This window comes from Aquarana catesbeiana, linkage group LG03 (assembly GCF_042186555.1).
Source record: "Aquarana catesbeiana isolate 2022-GZ linkage group LG03, ASM4218655v1, whole genome shotgun sequence".
NCBI classification, from domain to species: domain Eukaryota; kingdom Metazoa; phylum Chordata; class Amphibia; order Anura; family Ranidae; genus Aquarana; species Aquarana catesbeiana.
The window spans coordinates 677,424,638-677,441,010 of NC_133326.1; the positions used below are offsets into that span (position 1 = coordinate 677,424,638).

General features: G+C 40.0%; 2 non-coding genes across 2 annotated transcripts; one reads left to right on the plus strand and one right to left on the minus strand.

Moving 5' to 3' along the window:
* Nucleotides 1-1,330: 1,330 nt before the first annotated feature.
* TRNAT-AGU (transfer RNA threonine (anticodon AGU)) lies at nt 1,331-1,404 on the minus strand. Its single transcript has one exon. It is a non-coding gene; the product is annotated as a tRNA-Thr (tRNA).
* A 1,517-nt stretch (nt 1,405-2,921) lies between these two features.
* TRNAS-UGA (transfer RNA serine (anticodon UGA)) lies at nt 2,922-3,003 on the plus strand. Its single transcript has one exon. It is a non-coding gene; the product is annotated as a tRNA-Ser (tRNA).
* The last annotated feature ends 13,370 nt before the right edge of the window (nt 3,004-16,373 follow it).

The following is a 16,373-nucleotide window of genomic DNA, read 5'->3' on the forward strand; positions in this document are numbered from 1 at the left end:
ATGGCAATTCTCACAGAAAACACGTCAAAATGAATACACATGTGGAAAAATAAGGTCACAGTGCTAGATAGTTACATGTAGAGCTCTAAACTAAAACTCAGTGTTATCATGTGAGAATATAAAAGTGATCATAATGAGTGTCAAAAAAATTGTGAGTATAAAAATTTTTGAAAATCACAGTGAAGAAAAATAAAAGAGATCAATCAATAAATGAGTCCAAAAAATAATTTTTGCATAAATGTTCATGAATCTTCTCACTGGATGTGGTAGGTGATATGGACAATAGTAGATGGCATCTGTATAGAAATGTGCTCACAGAGCCCTTACCTCAAAAGGCATGGGTAAATGCCTTAACAATCAGGATTAGTGGATGGCAGTAGAGACTGATGAATACCTCCGGCAGATGGATGTCAATTGTAAGGCCGAGTCAGGCTCGCATCAAGGTCCGGATATGCATGTGGAAAGGAAAAGAAAAAAAAGGGAGCCGGAGAGCTTTTCCCCCAAGAGCCAACTTTTTAGTAGTGCAGAGGTCCTCACATTGTGTTATTTTTGTCTCTCCAGTGTGAAAGCCCCGAGGGCTTTCACACTGGAGCGATGCGCTAGCAGGACGGGAAAAAAGTTCTGCTAGCAGCATCTTGGGAGCGGTGAAGGAGCGGTGTAGGAGCAGTGTATCCTTCACCGCTGCTGCCCAGTGAAATCAATGGGACAGCGTGGCTATACCACCGGCAAAGCGCCTCTGCAGAGGTGCTTTGCAGTGGTTTTTAACCCTTTTCTCAGCCACTAGCGGGGGTAAAACCACCCCGCTAGCGGCCGAATACAGATGGTAAAGCGCCGCTAACAATAGCGGTGCTTTACCTCCGATGCTGCCCCCGCCCTAGTGTGAAAGGGGCCTAATGCTGCACAGTGCTAACTTCTAAGCATGCTATGGACTTGCTTGCTATGCTGGGAGGGAAAGCACTCACAAGCTCTACACAGGCGGAGCTGTATATATAAAGGAAACAAACTAGATGTTTTGTGCTTTATCCTTAAGTTTTTCTTTATTCACACACTCACTTAAAAAAACTCTCTTGTGCATATAACAGCAGTCACAAAGCTTAAATACCAGTATTTATTGTATTCTAGAACATGATGATGTCATTCAGTAAGCCCTGCCCCTACGCGTTTTGCCACAGGGTCACGAGAACCCTTCAGTTAGACACGTCTCTGTTTTTAGAGTATATTTTGTTAAAGCAAGTATGGAATTACAATTGCCTTATTTCTGTGTGCTTTGTGCGTATTAACAAGACTGACTAAGAACTTGAACAAAGCTCACTTTGATAAAAAAAAGTCAAGGCACTGCTGAGATTCGAACTCAGGATCTCCTGTTTACTAGACAGGCGCTTTAACCAACTAAGCCACAGCGCCTTGGTGATGCATGATTGATGGTGGTGCATACTTGATGGTGGTGCACGCTTGAGGGTGGTGCACATTTGAAGGTGGTAAAATACAGTAAAATCTGCAAATTGGCTTATCTTTCTGATCATGGAGTAGGGCAAAAATATTACTTTAGTGAGATTTTTTTGCCAGAAATTTGTCACATTTCCATAAATTCAGAGGGGAAATGTTTTGATACTTAGAAGAAGGTTGTAAATTAACATTTCCCTGCATGATGCACTATGATGTTGAATTCCATGATTACTAGATTGTATTACCATTATACTATAGCTCTTACAAATGTTCTTCATCACCAGTTTCCTAACTGATATTGTCCCATTGCTGCTGTCCCAGAGAAACAGCTTTTCTTTCAGTATTCAGAGATAGTGTCAACAATGCAGTTGAGGACTGTAGATGCAGTGGTCGGCCAAGGAAACTTAATGCAACAGATGAAAGACACATCATGCTTCTTTCCCTTCAACATCCGAAGAAGTCCAGCAGTGCCATTAGCACAAAAATAGTGGAAAACAGTGGGACCCAGGTAGACCCATCTACTGTTCAGAAAATTCTGGCCAAAAGTGGTCTTCATGGAAGAATTGCGGCCAAAAACTCATATCTCCACTGTGGAAACAAAACTAAGTGACCCAACTATGCATGAAAACATAGGAACTTCTACGAAAAACTCCGGAGGCCTTGGATCACCCATTTCTTACCCCCAGACCTAGATGACTCTCTTATACTACTTTAGTAGTGAAACTATACCCCTCCCATCTATTACAACATGTAAAGGCCTGGCAGCACTGGTCATGGTCCTCTCTAGGGACCTCCCGTCCCTTGAGAGGGAAAGATCTCTCTTTTCTCCTTATATTTATTTCCTTTTCAAGATTAGTGAGACAGAAGGAGTATTGTATTCACCCACTGACCTTCTCCCTGATGCATAATTTGAATACTGCATAGGGGAAAAGGCCGCATTACACCCCTACTACTGAACAATTTCTGGAGAACATCTCTCCAGACCGGTTTACATAGTGTTACTTTAAATGTTAAAGCTTCCTGTTATTCTACATTGACGTTCTGTACCAGAGGCCTGCCTTCTACTGCTATACGCCCTATCAGCCCTAACGTTCCCCTTATCTGAAGGTTACTTCACTTCCTGTTGTTTTTATACAGTCTTTTGAATATTAATGACTTGCATTTTCTACTTATTTTGTGTTGTACTATAATCTACAGGTACCAATAAAACAATTGAACAAGAAAACAGGAACTGGGCTGTAGAAAAATAGCAGCAGGTGCTCTAGATCAGTGGTTCTCAAATCCTGTCCTCAGGACCCACTAACAGGCCAGATTTTCAGTATTACCTTGGTGAGATGCAGACTAGAATACTGCAATCACTGAGCATCAAATTATATCACCTGTGATGTACTTCAGTTATCTTACAAACCTGGCTTGTTAGTAGCTCCTGAGAACAGAAGTTGAGAACCACTGTTCTAGACAGTTATATCTGTTAAGCTGTGATGGCCGAGCGGTTAAGGCGTTGGACTTGAAATCCAATGGGGTTTCCCCGCGCAGGTTCAAATCCTGCTCACAGCGCACTCATTTACCATTGAGATATTTTATTAATTTGTCTTTATTTTAAATTGTGTCATACTGTACGTTTACTTAAAGTGTTACTAAGCCCAGTAATATGAAAATAGTTCATCTACCTCCCCCCCCACAGTGCCCACAGCTTCTAAATCTTCTTTATACATTAAAATGTTGCCACTATATACCCTTTTGACTGATCTGTATAACATGGTCCGTGAAAAACTGCACAGTTTCTCCAGTGCTGAGAGTTCAGGTAGGAGGAGCTTTCCCCTTCAGCCTGTATACATGCCCACATGTGTGATGCCAATATGCCAAATAAAAACCGCAAAGCTGATCAAATACCACCAAAAGAAAGCTCTATTTGTGGGAAAAAAATTATAAAAATGTCATTTGGGTACAGTGTTGTATGTCTGCGCAATTGTCATTCAAAGTGTGTCAGCGCTGAAAGCTGAAAATTGGTCTGAATAGGAGGGGGGTTTAAGTGCCCAGTAAGCAAGTGGTTAATGTATGCTAATGTATTGTATTTCTTTCATCATTCCCTAATTACCATGATTGTAATATGCCGTGAATGTCCCCTTTGTGCCCATGCATGCTGGAGGCTTTTAATGTTCCTCTTTTGTCCTTCATGCATATTTGCCTTCACTAACCTCCCCAGCATGCTATCCTGGGCCCATATACAACATCTAGCCTAGTCACTTAACAATGTATTTTGTCAGCTCCATTGTAGTGCTTTACCCTAAACATCCCCTAAAATGTGTCCAAATGTTATTTGTGTCCTTAAATTCAGGCAGAGTAAAAGAGGCTCACCCCCCCCCTAAAAGTTTTACAATGGGCCATCAGAGGGGGTGAGGAATCTGATAAGTGGGCCTTATATTTTTGTCTTTAAATACTCCTTAAAATAAATGTTATACTGATATTGGCCAAGAATATTTTTGTGTAATCTGCTTGCAATGTTATGTGCAAAAGTACTAATATTTTTTTTTTCTGGTTTGACTCCACAGTTTCCTTCAATGCCACAGGAATGGCAGACTGTGGCCTCCCATTTTGCCGACCACTGGGACTTTCCCAACTGTGGAGGGGCAATCGATGTGAAACACGTCCACATCGTGCCACCACCCCACGGGGTCTTACTATTACAATTATAAGGGTTTTAATAGTATAGTGTTGATGGCGGTGGTATCGGCACAATATGAGTTCCTATATGTGGATGTGGGGAAGAATGGCCGGATGTCGGATGGAAGAGTCTTCGCCCAGACAGAGTTTTCCCGACATCTCCAGACTGGTGGCCTTGCATTGCCACCTACTGCAGACAACGTTGAAGGACTCCCATTCGTCTTTATTGCTGATGAAGCATTCGGTCTGGGCGAGCACCTGATGAGGCCATTCCCCCAGAGGACCCTCACCCCGGAGAGGAGGGTTTTAACTACCGGCTGGCCAGAGCCTGAAGAGTCGTTGAGAATGCCTTCGGGATAATGGCCAGCCAGTTCCGCCTGTTTCTGACAGCAATACATATGGCGGACTACAAAATTAACCACATCATATTATCCTGCTGCATATTGCACATTTTTTAATGTAAAAATGGCAAAAATTATCTTGTCTCACTTGGGCCTGAGGCCGGACTTCCTGTTAAATCCCCTGATGAGCCTGGATACTGGCTGTCCTGGCTTGGCACCCCAAAGCGCCCGTGAAGTTCGCCAGAAATATGTCAACTATTTTACGGGTAGGGAGGCCATTGCTATGCCAGACAATGTCTAAATAATTTTTTAATAAAAAAAAAATTATCTGATAAAATCTTGAATTTTCTTTATTGCTTGTGTTTCTTTTTAGCTATCTCCTAGGTTCTCCTAGTGCACTTGTAGTGCCAAGTGGATTTTCCTTTAGTAAATAAGCCGCATTGTCACTGTAAACACAAATTTACTTAAAAAACTGGTACTGAGCATTGAAAGAAGAAGCCACACATTGTTGATTAGCAAACTTTTTACTCTGTGCACATTCACATGTGCGTTATAATTTTTTTTTTAAATAAAACATGTTTTTTTTCTCACGTTGTTTTGGAATTTTTTTTTTTGTATAAACAGACATGCTTCAAAACATAACATACACAACTCTGGAACTTACAAAGTTCAGTGTAGAAAAACTGAAGGCAATATCAGACATTATATGGGGTGATGTCACCCCTGTAAAAGCCAAATTTTGAAGATGCACACAATTTGGGAGTCAAAACGGGTATTTCCCTCCTGATCCCATGCCTAATGTCAACATGTGCTATCTCCCATCATGGGGGATCAATGGACGTGTTTTGGGGGTGCAACCCCTTCCTCTCACCTACTAGAGTTACGAGGAAGAGGTTGCACCCACAAAATGCATACATTGATATCCCCTGATTGCAGATAGCACATGTTGACACACTGGGGGTCATTTACTATAGCACCACGGTGCTAATTCACGCAAATTGCTGCAAATTAGCGCGAATTTGCGGCAATTTAGCGCGTATTAGTGCTAATAGCGCTAATTTGCGCTGAAACAGTATTCACTATAGTACTGGTGAGAAAATACTCCCAAAATCGAATTTACTATAGATCCCTGAAACCAAATAGCGCCCAAACCCTTACTCTGCTAAAACCTGGAGAATTGCACATGGAAATAATGTTTAGAACATGATATAATTGCCTAAATGGTACTGAAATATGCGGTATATTATTTAAAGGTAATCTGCTTTTAAACTGTGTGAAAAAGTGATTTCTACACTGAAATATCTTTAAAAGTCTGAAAAGTGAAAAATTCCCTGTTTTGGACAACTAGGTGCCAACACAACTGAGCATGCTCAGACCTGAAAATAACTCTCATTTTAACTCAAGTGTCTTGTCGCTATAGTAAATACCAATTTGAGAGCTAATTAGAGAGCATTTTTTTAAAATGAAAATCTGCTCTATTTTAGTCCAAATGAAGTTTCAGTCATTGATTCTAATGGAACAATTCTAACTTTCACAAAAAAAAACCTTTTAATGTTGAGATGAAATGTATCTTTCTGTGAAATACATTTTCCTTTGCAACATTGTTGCTTCTACTTAAAATATTTTGATTTTAGGAATACTAGAATGTGGAATGTTTTGATGTTTTGGTAAAATATATTTTTCTCTGTCACTTTCACTTGTTACTCTCCATCTCACAACAATCTTTATCCAAACTCACACAGGAGTCTTTACAATCCACAAACAATACCATTGCTGATGCAAAGTTAAAATGAATCACAATTTTTTGTGCTTTTTATTATTTCCAAATATTTATAATTTGAGCCCAAAAAATGTGATATGTATACCAACATCAGAAATCAAAATGTAATTCCCAAAAATTTGAGGGTAATATTCTACTCTCACCCACAAAAAACACCAAATATCACAGAATAAATCAAGAAAAATAACTCTTGAGTAATGTAATTCCATCACCTGTATGTCCATTATAATGCAGTATTTATGTGTAGTTATGTGTAGGAGGGTCTCACATGTGGCAGCTCTGTGGCTTAGAGGTTAGTTCTTCTGCTTAGTATTCCTTAGGGTCTGGGTTCAAATCCCAACCATGTTACTTCATGTAGAGAAGTTGTCTTATCTCCCAGGTCCTATAACTATGTCTGAATGTAGTATTTATGTGTTCCACCACCATTGTAAGTCTTTTTCTGATACAATATTTAGCCAAAAGTATTGGGACGCCTGCCTTTACACACACATGAACTTTAATGGCAGCCCAGTCTTAGTCCATAGGGTTAAAATTTGATTTGGCCCACCCTTTGCAGCTAGAGCAGCTTCTGGGAAGGCTGTCCACAAGGTTTAGTGTGCCTATGGGAATGTTTGATAATTCTTCCAGAAGTGCATTTGTGAGGCCAGTCACTGATGTTGGATGAGAAGGCCTGGCTTGCAGTCTCTACTCTAATTCAGCTAAAGGGTGTTCTATCTGGTTGAGGCCAGGACTCTGTTAGGCCAGTCAAGTTTCTCCACCCCAATCTTGCTCATCCATGTCTTTATGGACCTTGCTTTGTGCAGTCATGTTGGAACAGGAAGGGGCTTTCCCCAAACTGTTCCCACAAAGTTGGGAGCATGAAATTGTCTAAAATGTCTTGTTATGCTGACGCTTAAGAGTTCCCTTAACTGGAACTAAGAGGCCAAGCCCAACCCCTGAAAAACAACCCCACATCATAATCCCCCTCCACCAAATCATTTGGACAAGTGCACAAAGCAAGGTCCATAAAGACATGGATGAGTGATTTTGGGGTGGAGGAACTTGACTGGCCTGCACAGAGTCCTGACCTCAACACAACAGAACAGCTTGGGGATGAATTAGAGAGGAGACTGTAGGTCAGGCCTTCTCGTCCAACATCAGTGCCTGACCTCACAGATGCACTTGGAAGAATGGTCAAACATTCCCATAGACACACTCCTAAACCTTGTGGACAAGAAGAGTTGGAGCTGTTATTGCTGCAAATGGTGGGCCAAATGAGTTTTGAACCCAATACTAATACCGGGATGCCATTATAGTTCATGTGCTTTTAAAGGCAGGCGTCCCAACACTTAGGCCAATATATTGTATATTGCTTGTGACACTGAGCATGGCTATGGACTTAGGGCTGGTTCACACCACAGAGTTGCAGAGAACATGCGTGGGGCTGCCTGGTGGCTAAGTGGGTAGCAGTTCTGTCTAGCAGTACCTGGGATGTTGGTTCAATTCCCCAACATGCTAATCCTCGTGTTGAAGTTTATATGTTCTCCCTGTGTGGGCTTCTCACCACAATCCAAAGACATGCTGGCATTTTATTTGTCTCCTGTCGAAATAGGTTCTAATGTAAGAAAGTTAATTTTGGACTTTAGTTTGGAAGCTCATTGCAGCCAGGGACTGATGTTAATGTTTGTTAGCACTAATCATGCCAGGGACTTGGACATTTAAAATTTTAGGGTTTACACTGCACGGGTACATATGCTTAGAAAACTGTTGCTTTGTTTATGTGGATGCAAATGGACTTTGATCTTTGTCCTGTAGTTGGAGATTTGTCAAAAGAAGTTTATTGAGTATACAATATTATAAAGATACATAAAGTAAGTTTACAAGGATCTATAAAGTAAGCTCATTGTTTTACAGTAGGGTTTATATAGGTAAATATCATGAAATTTCAAATATTAAACATTGGGTGCACGTAAACCTAAATTAAAGATATATATCATTTCCTCAGTTATTTTTGTAGGTATTTAAATGATTTATACCTACTATACATATTGTTTACAGGTAGAGTGTATATAGGTCAAATAAATTTTGATAATGAGCTTTAATCGTAAGGTGGAGAAAAGGAAAGAGAAAGAAGAAAAAGGGTAGAAAGGCAGAGGTATGGTCCACAAGGTTGTCCCGCTCGTCAGTTTATTATTCTTTTTAGTTCTCTTTGAAGCCTTAGAATGGGTGTCTCTGTAAGTCATTTAATCTGTTACCATGGCAACAGGACAGAGTCATTGAAATTTGACAGGAACTGTTGTTTTATCCAAGGATGCCAAAGTTTTTCAAATTTTGGAATTTGATTTTGATCGATGGCTACCATCTTAGCATGGGACATTGTATTATTCATTCTGTGAATTGTTTCTGCTAGTACCAATGTAGGAGATTTCCATGCCTTGGCCACTATTTGTTTTGCAGCCGTTATTAGTTGGATCATAAGTTTGAATTGAGAGAGTGTTAAGCATTCCGGTTTTAGATTAAGTAAAGTTATATATGGATCTGGTTGTATTATTTTTAAAAATATTTTAGATGCAATCACGAAGACTTCCTTCCAGAAGGTTTGGATTACTGGGCACGTCCACCATATGTGTAAATGTGTGCCTATTTCTGGGCATCCTCGAAAACAAAGAGCTGAGGTGTTAGGTGAATATTTTGCCACTCTAGCGGGTACAAGGTACCAGCGAGTTAGGACTTTATAATTTGTCTCCAGTGCTAAGATGTTGGGTGAAGATGACTTAGATGTGAGCCATATGTTAGACCAGTCCGTGTCTTCTAAAGTTCGTCCCAGGTCCTCCTCCCACTTCTGAACGTAAGAGGGTCTATTAAGATTTACTACTCCATATAATTGATTATAAAGTGATGAAATTGTACCTTTAGCAAATGGATCTTTTGTACAGATTGATTCAAAAATGGATAATTGGGATAATGTTGTATGCCCCTTTAGGAATGGTGTATAGAAATTTTTGATTTGGAGATATCTAAATCTCTCAGAGTTTGGTAGATCATATTTTTCTCTAAGCGATGGGAATGAAAGGAATGATTTAGATGCTATGAAGTCATTTAGTGTCTGAATGCCTGATGTTGTCCAAGCTTTAAAAGAATTTGGGTAGATCCATGCTGGATAAAAGGCCGGATTTCTGATAAAAGAAAGGAGAGGATTGTGTGGAGATTGTAACTGATATTTGGTTTTTAGTTTATCCCAGAGAGATAAGAAGTGTTTAGTTATGGGATTATGAATTTTAAAGCGGTCTTTAGGATCAAGCCATAACAAGTTTGATATTAATAGAGGGTCATTTTCTGAAGCCTTTATAAATACCCATAATGGGATTTCCTGTTTTGCATGGTATTTGGACAGACTGGCCAAATGTGCTGCTCTGTAGTAGTTAGTAAAATTAGGGTATCCCAGGCCTCCTTTATTTTTGGGAAGATGTAGTGTGTGTATAGGTATACGTGGTTTAGAAGAGCCCCATATAAACGAAGTTGCTCTTTTTTGTACTATTCTCAAAAAATAGGAAGGAATTGGAATAGGGAGGACTCTGAATAGATAAAGCAATTTGGGTAGAATAGTCATTTTGATTGCATTAATCTTCCCTATCCAGGATAAAGGAAGTTGCGACCATTGTTTTATTAGATTTGTGATCTGTCTTAATACAGGAGGATAATTGGTTGAGAATAAGTCAGAATGAGATGCTGTTAAATGAATTCCAAGATATGGGATTGATTTTTCTGCCCATGTGAATGGGAGTGCAGCCCTAGCCAGGATCAATTCCATGTTTGTGAGTGAAATATTAAGCACTAGGCATTTCTTAGGATTAATCATAAGACCGGATAGGGCTGCAAATCCATCAAGAGCTGGTATTAAGTTAGGACCAGAGACCTGTGGTGATGATAGAAAAAGTAATATATCGTCTGCAAATATACATAATTTGTGTGTAATACCTCCTACTTGAATGCCAGTTATAGTTTGGTTTGTTCTGATGTATTGGGCCATGGGTTCGAGTATAAGGGCAAATAATAAGGGAGATAATGGGAAACCCTGTCGGGTACCTCTTTCGAAATTAAAGGCATCAGATTTTTTATCCAGCATATTTTATATAGGCTTTGGGTTTATTATATAATGCTTTGATCCATGTTAAAAAGTGGGGTCCAAAACCCCATTTTTGTAATGAATATTGCATATATTGCCAGGATACTGTGTCAAATGCCCTCTTAATATCGAGAGATAGAAAACATAAAGGGATTTTCCGTTTTTTTGCAATATGTGCCAATAACACTGCCCTGCGTATATTATCGCCTGCCTGTCTATTTGGCATGAAGCCTACTTGATCTCTATGTATTAATTTTCCTATAATGCTATTGAGGCGTTTTGCTATTATTTTTGCTAATAATTTAATATCAAGGTTTAACAGAGAGATAGACCGATAATTCACACAGGAAGTATCATCAGAAAGGGGTTTTGGGATCATACAAACAATTGCCATTAGTGTTTCTTGCCGAAAAGAATGTCCTTCTAGAAGTTTGTTAAAAGTTTCAGTGAGAATGGGAGAGAGTATTTCTGAGAATGTTTTATAGTATAAAGCCGAGTAGCCGTCTGGGCCTGGTCTTTTGTTAAGTTTTAGGTCTTTTATGGCGTTAGCAACTTCATCTATAGTTATAGGCTCATCCAAACTGCTTTTTTGATTCTGAGATAACTCAGGTAAGGTTATTTTTGAGAAGAAGGATTCAGCCTCTGTAGGATTAAATTCATTGTTTGTCTTGTATAAAGTTGCGGGATGTGAGTGAAATTTATGGACTATTTTAACTGGATTACAAGTATAAACATTTTTTGATAATTTCAAACGTATTGGTTTGAAATATTTGTTACTTGAATTTATTGCCCGAGCCAAATATGTACCTGGTTTGTTTGTATTCATGTAGAAATTGTGTTTGGAGCGTTTGAGGGATTTATCAACTGACTCAGTGAGAAATAGATCGTATTCCAATCTAGATTTTTCCAGATGAGATTTTGTACTCTGAGATGGATTATCTTGGAATGATATGTAGGCTGCATTAAAATTGAGTTCTAGTTTTTTTGCTAGATTTTTGCGTTCCCGTTTAAATAGTGCCATTTGTCTTTGTATTGTACCACGCAAGACAGGCTTATGAGCTTCCCACAGTGTTATTGGGGAAATGTCTGTTGTATTATTAATTGATATGTATTCCTTTAAAGCTTGTTCAATGGCCATCTGATGTAGTGGGTGTTTGAGCATTATGTCCGGTAAGTACCACGTTGGGTCATGCGCTTTTGGTATGGCTGAGGCTATAGTAGTGTATACTGCATTATGGTCAGACCACGGAATCGGAATTATATCTGATGCAATAATTTCTGGTATCACTCCTATTGTTAGAAAAATATGATCTATTCTGGTGAAGGTTTGATGAGGGTGTGAGAAATAAGTGAATTTCTTTTTCATTGGGTTACTTTCTCTCCACGAATCTACCAGATTGTATTTGGAAAGAAGTTGAGAAAAAGGTAATCTAGAGGTTATTTTGGATGGTGTAAAAGGTGATTTATCTAGAAATGGGAGGAGGACCTGGTTTGAATCCCCGCACATTATCACTGTTCCTATTTTATGTGTATTAATCACTTGTAATATATGTGAGAGGAATGGTGTAGGTTGTTTGTTAGGAGCGTAGTAGGAAATCACCGTGATTGCTGTATCCATTATATAACCCATGAGTATCAGGTATCTACCTTCTGGGTCTTTAATTTCTGATGATAAGGTGAATGGTGTGGATCGGTGAAATGCAATTAGAGTACCCCTTTGTTTGGTACAGGCAGAAGCCGTGTAAATTTGTTGATAAAAGGAGAAATATATTTTGGAGTAGAATCTTTGGTGAAGTGTGTTTCTTGGAGGCATACTATGTGAGCCTTCTTGTTATGGAAAGTACGGAAGGCTTTGGTCCTTTTTTGAGGGACATTTATTCCCTGAACATTCAGGGAAAGTATATTCAGTGGTGCCATGGCAACAGATCAAATAGTTTTGACTTACTTTTTGTTATGCAGAGCTGACTGCGCAGATCAACCTGTGTGGACTGAAGAGATGAAAAGATAGAAAAGAAACCAGTGAATTCTGGAGTAAAGAGTAAACAAAAAACATATGAGATTAGATGATACATTGTATAAATTATTTTTTGCAAGTAATCACAATTTACCCGTGAAAGAGAATAAATATCTCTCTCAGGGGAATAAGTGCCTTCGTCACACTCCCACATAATATGGTTGGGAGAATGAGGAGGGCTAATGGGGGTACACGGATCTTTCGCTTACAGGAGAGAAGTGCTATGTCAAAAGACATCAAAATGATGATTCATTAATTGGAGTGCAGAATATGGTTTTTGTTGAAATTATTTATTCCAGGGTGGTTGTATATGGTTAGTCTTGCCCTAGGCTAAATAATTCAGTTAGAAAGGTACTGTTAATAACTTTGGTATTGATGAAGATTAGAATAAACAAAAACATAGTTCTAGGAACTAGTTAGGTAATAATATATTTGTTTTAAGAAAAGAAAGAAAAAGCTTCCATTACTTCTGGATTATTGAACATATTTGTCCAAAAAAGTAATAAATCTATTGTTATTACCTGAAAATATATAACAGAACAAGAATTTCCTTATTTCACTTATATATTCTAAGGCTATATGAATCAGAAGTAATAAGAAATATAACTGGAATGTAACATGATCCCACACAGTGTCAGAGGAATAACAGAAACTTTGTTTGCCAGTACCGGCATTTTCCTGTACGCCTGCGTGGCAGAATGGCTAATAGGCGTATGCGGGTACGCGATTCAGCAGACCGCGTCACGGCGTAACGGCGCACATAGACGTGCAAGTCAGCGGACGGCGAAACGGCGAAACGGCGTAAGCACGTACGCACGTACGCATCTTAGCCGCACACGTGGGTTCCCCTATTAGCCCTATAAAAGGCAGCCCAGCTCTCTGGCTTATTGCTGGTTTGTCATTTCAGCTTCTGTGTTCCTGTTCCTTGTTCTACTATTGACTCCTGCCTGTTGTGACCCGGATTTCCTTGACCATCCTTGAACTTCTCCTGCACCTTGACCTCGGCTTGCTTAACAGATTCCTCTTCAGTCTGCTCCAGTGTTTGACCCCCGGCTTCTCTTTAAAGACTTCGCTACTGCCTGCTCCAGTGTTTGACCCCCGGCCTGTCTTGGACTCTCCTATTGATTGATTCCTGTGTATGACCTTGGCTTGTTTAAACGGACTTCCTTCCTACCGGCTTGCTGTGTTTGACCCCCTGGCTTCTCTACATACTTGTTCCAGTTATCTACTTCAGGTCCAAGGTGTTGGAGCCCCAGTCTGATTCCTCTGCTGATCACCGTCCGGGTGTACCCTGCACGGACTACTACCAGACAGAAGTTCAACACGCAGGCTCCTACTAGTGCCTGGCGACCCGTGCCTCTCTGTGCCCGATACCCTCTGTGCCACCTCCAGGGGTATAGCGCACTCAGCTGCAAGAGGAGCCGCTCTCAGCATCTCGGCCCTGGTGAGTACCCTGACACACAGTGTGTGACTATCAGAATGCAGTCACATTCAGTTATAAATACAGGTTTTTTAAAGAGAACCATCTCTTAGTATAATAAATGAAGAGATATCAGGAATTAGGATGTCAGTCCATTGAATCTTCTTGGTCCATGGATGATGTGGCATAACGGCCTCTTTTGTGAGAATGATGATTCCCATTTTGTTCTGAAATTTTCTGGGTGCTGCCTGAAGGTGAAGATGATGCCATTCTTCTGCGTGTGGGAGAGTTGCTGCTTGTGGGTTCTGTCAGATTTAATTTTAAAAGGGTTTGTTGTAGTTCATCTGCTGATCTGCTTCTGTAAATTGTACCTTGGTAGTTAAATCTGACTGAAAAGGGGAAGCCCCATTGATACATAATGTTGTGGCGTTGCAGTTCCATTAGTTGGGGTTTCATGGATCGTCTTTTAGTAATAGTAAGTTGGGATAGGTCAGCAAAAATTTGATAATTGTGTCCTTGAAAATTAAGTTCCTTTTTTTCTCTTGCAGCAATTAGTATTTGTTCTTTCGTTCTGTAATAATGAAATTTTGTGATTATATCACGTGGGGGTCCATCTTTCTTTTTGGCTGTGAGGGCTCTGTGTACTCTGTCCAGTTCTAAACGTTCAATAGGGATATCTGGCTTTAGTTCTTGTAATAGAGCAGTAATAGTAGATTGCAGGTCTGTCACAGTTTCAGGTATTCCCCTTATGCGCAAGTTTGAACGTCTGGCTCTATTTTCGTAATCTTCAAGCTTAGTTTGAAGTATTAAATTCTCTTCGTTTAATTGTTCCAATTCTGTTATATTTTCTTGGGTTGTAATTTCAATTTCATCCATTTTTATTTCTAAGGCTGCGGTGTGGTTTCCCAGCTCTCTTATTTCTTTGGTTAGGCTTTTTGTTATTTGGTCTGAGGTTTGTTTTAAAGCCTTATGAAGCATCTTTTCAAATTGTAATAATATTACTGGGGATGCTGAGGAGGCTTGTGGAGAAGTTTGTGAGAGGATTTGTTCTGTATCTGACTCAAATGGAGAGTCTTGCTGTGACATTTTCTGTCTGTGAGAGCGCCCTGATGCTGTATATTGTGAGGTGACTGGAGCTGCTTTAGTTGCAGTGAGTGCCTGTGAGCTCTTTGTGAGGTGATTTTTATTTCTGCCACGGCTTCCTCCCAGTACCATATTTCCTGCCCAAACTTTCACAGTTTGTTCCCTGGGGCAAAAAGGTTCAAATGGATACCTTTTGAGCCTGCAGGCTCCGCTTTGTCCTTCTCTTCTCTCCTCAGCGGTGCGGAGCTCTAACAATGCAAGTCTGCTCCGCTAGACTCCGCCCATCTCCCCCTGGATACCTGTAGTTGGAGATTTGATGCTCATAGCCAAGGACTAACATCAGGTGCAATCACTTTAGACTTACATGAAGAGACAGATTAAAAGATACTGGTGGGCGTGTACTTCTATTGGGTGTGTCAGTGTGCTAACAAAAATAGGTAGGCATAGGACACCTTCTTAAAGGAGAACAGTTGGGACCTATTTGATTTCACTAGACATCTGTGCAGGAAAGTGCACTGATGTCTCTGAAATCGCTCACAAAGTCGGGCTGAGTCACACTTGTGCGACTTTGGACATCAGAGTTGCATGACAAGTCATACCCCATGATTTTCAATGTGTACCATTCATATCTATGCGACTTCAAGTAACTCTGACTTCAGCGTAGTCCCTGTACTACTTTGGTCTGACTTTGATGCGGGTTGAGGTCCATAGACCTAAAGTTTACACAGGCATTCCCTGGAATTGCGTCAAAATTGCTGATGCAAAATCGCGGGAAAGTTGCGTGCCTTTCCCTGCGACTCCTGCGTTCATAGACCTCAAGATTACACAGGCATTGCTTAAGGTGGCATCAAAATCAAAAGTGTGAAAGGGGCCTAAGTCACTGTGCTGAGTACTATTATACCTAGAATATAAAGTAGTCCCACCATCAAACACTAGTAAACATATGTGATCAATATAATTGTACTCAAATGGCTGAAAATCACACAGATGGTATCACCTACTGAAAACTTGCATTAGACTCAGCAGCATGAAAAGAGGCGAATGCCTATTAGCCAATGCCACATCAGCATTAGCATGGTTGATACTATAATATTAATACCTGAAATGCAAAACATTATTGTATAGAATCAAACATTGGTAAATGTATTTTCTCTGTAGGTATGTGCTAAGCTCTGTAGCATAGTGGTATACCCTGCTGCCCCCAAAAACTCAAGCCATGATTTCTAATCCCATTGACAGCATCACTTTGTACTAAGAAGCATAATTAGCCAATGCACAGCAGCTTGGTTTATTCCATATTTTAACTCTTCAAATGCATGCAATGGTATGTACTTATTCAATAATATTATGGTATGGAATTCCAAAATTAAAGGAAAAAAATGTCATTGGGTCCCCCCAGTACAAACCAGGCCCTTCGGTATGGACTTTAAGAGGAACCCCACACCAAAATGTAAAATACATTTGATGTGGGGCCCCCCTAAAATCCATACAAGACCCTTTTCCGGGCATGCAGCCTGGAG